A 3,090-nucleotide genomic window follows, 5' to 3' on the forward strand; every position below is an offset into this window, starting at 1 on the left:
AAAAAAAAAAGACGAAGACAGGTGGTGCAGACAACAAAAGATGTATTAGTTTAACGCTCGGGAATTGAAAAGTCTTCAGCGTTTCGAGCCTACGCTCTTCCACAGAAAGAAACACAGAAAGAAAGAAGGAGAGAAAATAATGGATGTGTAGTGGCTAGTCATCTATCATGGCGAATGCCGGACAGAGGAGTCACACAGGAGAGTTAGGAAGAAGTGGAGATAATAAAGTAGTGGTGATTCCAAAACGAAGGTGCGTGTGCGTGTGTATAAGAGCATTATGTGCGTGTGGAAGAGGGCTGGTGACCTTGACGTGTGGGTGTATGAATGGTGGTGTGGTGCTGGGAAGTGGTCAGTGCTAGTGTGTCAGTGGTGGTGTGATGTGATGTTGTATGGAAGTATGTGGTGTGGTGGAGTGTGGTGCGTGGTGTGGTGGTGTTGGGATGCGGGTTAGGCTGAATGTGGGGGTAGAGGTGGGGTATGTGGGAGTGGGGTCGGATGGGATGGATAGGGAAGGTGGGTTGGATTGTATAGGGTGGGGTTACGAGGGAAGGGTGACGATGACGGGTATATATGTATATATGAGTAAATGGAAGGAAAAGCAAGTTGGACAAGTCGATAGTCAAAAAATTAATCTCATATAAATTTAATACAAAAAAAATGTACGCAGGTTTACATATAGAAAGGTCCGATTTACACAAAATCGAAATGATATCAGGAATTAAAGGGGTGAAATAAGAGCTTTACCAATCCAACGGCTGTTTCTGGGATCTTGGTGGTCCGAAATAAAGATTGTAAAGCCTCCGTCTTCACTGAAGAATTATACATTTGAGGTGTTGACAGAACGGAGATTAAAGACGAAATGACTTTGTGGAGAACTAGGTGTATTAGAAGTTGGGAAGTATTTAGATAGAGAGTAGTGAGAGGAGAAAATAAATTTCAGTGTTAGAGGTTAGTAACGAGGCTAAGGATGGTTGTAGAGGTGGAAGGTAGGACTGGTTTCACGACAATGACGAGGCTGTACGGGTACTATTGGATGCTAAAAGAAAGGCCTACATTGAATGGCGGAATCATCCAAACTGCTCCTCACAGCGTCGCAGATGCAGGGACTGTCAAACCAAAACCTAGAGAAAATTTGGCAGCATGCAAGGCAGATGGTAGGAGCAGAAGGCTGAAGAAGTACAGCTCTACGCCGACATCAACAACTCTATGATGATGTACAGTACCATCAAAGCCATCTACGGCCATTCCAAAAAAAGTAGGAACAACCCTCCTAACGTCTACTGATGGCCAAACTATCGTCAAAGACAAGGAAGGACCACCAAGACCCCAGAAACAGCCGTTGGACTCGTAAAACTCTTACCTAGGCAAGATGAGAGAAAAAATTCAACATACTTCTAAACCGGCTCCGAGAGCAGATGGAATTACTGCAGAACTGTACAAGGTGCTTGGTACCACCGCCTTCAATGCATTTCGCTACAGTGACCAACCAAGAGTGCTGGACAGAGCTGGTTCAACAACAATTGAGTCAATGTTATTGAAGGCTCAGTTACGCTCGACAGACCACGTCATCAAAATGACTGACAACCGTTGCACCCATACAGCTGTTGTACGGCGAGCTCATGCAGAGCCCAAACAAAGAATGCCTACACTGAGGTATAAGGTGCATCAATGTGTATATGTATCCCTGAAAAGAAGAGTATATATATATATATATATATATATATATATATAGAGAGAGAGAGAGAGAGAGAGAGAAAGAGAGAGAGAGAAAGAAAGAGAGAGAGAGAAAGAGAGAGAGAGAAAGTGAGAGAGAGAGAGAGAGAGAGAGAGAGAGAGAGAGATGTGAATACAGTGATGCACCGAAGTTCATAAGAATGAGTAAAATTCGCTGAAAAGCACTGTATCTGAAGTAGGTTAACATCAAATTGTGAAAGCACATCTAAAAGGATATAAATTACTGTATGGAGTATGTTGTTTTTAAATTCAGAACAAGACAATTAGGGAGGAACCAATTCACACCAAAACTATAGCAGTAGAATTTCTTCGACGAAGTTGAATCTTTTTTCAATCAAAGTCTTTTAAACACGTGTCAAGGACCCAAGGATGGTGTTAACAAAATAATGACTTGTCATATTGGAAAACAGCTTTAACTACAGTAATTAATTTTTGGGATTCTTTACGATTTGAAAATTCATTGTGCATCGGCAAACTTACAGCAAAGTGTTTAAGGAAATGGGGGGAAATATATAAAATGGTCTCTAAACATACTTTATATCTAGAGAATTCCATTTTATGAAATCCAATTTATTCTTAATATTCTAAATGAAAGAGCATCTTGCACATTTTTAATGAATTGTTTCTAATAGTAAAACTCCGACTCGCATAACGGATTAATCTATATTTCATATGTAAGGCGGGGTAATGTCGTTAACACACCAGATAAAAAGCTTAGCAGTTTTCTTCAGGCTTTACGTAAGCTGGAAGAATTGTTAACATACCGGACAAAATTCTTAGCGGCATTTCGACTATCAATACGTTTCAAGTTCAAATTCCGCCCAGGTAGACTTTGTCTTTCATTCTTTCTGGGGCAATAGAATCGGTACCAGTTGAGCACAGGGGATCATTGTAATCAACTAAGTCCCTCTCCCCCCGAAACTGCTGCTTTTGTGCCAAATTTTAAAACTAATTTATATTTCATAAACAAACGCTTGTTACGTGAAACGATGTTTAAACGGAGCATAGAAGAAAGTTAATCAAAATATTGTAGCCGAAAACAACGTCGTCAATATTCAATTTCATTCATAAATTTGGTGAGGCTTATCTTCATTAAATATATCTGAGCCGTTTTAGACATGTTAGCTCCATTTATTTTATTTTTAATCAATAGTGTATAACTGAAATAACGTGTGAGAGTTTAGAGAAAGACATTATATAATTATTTGAAAACCAGAACATTTCAAAGAGGAAAAGAAAAGACAAACAATAAACATGAGGAAAAAGAAGAAAAGAGATAATTAAGAGAATGTGTGTGTGTATGTGAGTGTGCGTATGTGTGTGTGTGTGTGTGTGTGTGTTGGTTTCTTTCAGTTT

Source organism: Octopus bimaculoides, chromosome 6 (genome assembly GCF_001194135.2).
Source record: "Octopus bimaculoides isolate UCB-OBI-ISO-001 chromosome 6, ASM119413v2, whole genome shotgun sequence".
NCBI classification, from domain to species: Eukaryota; Metazoa; Mollusca; class Cephalopoda; order Octopoda; family Octopodidae; genus Octopus; species Octopus bimaculoides.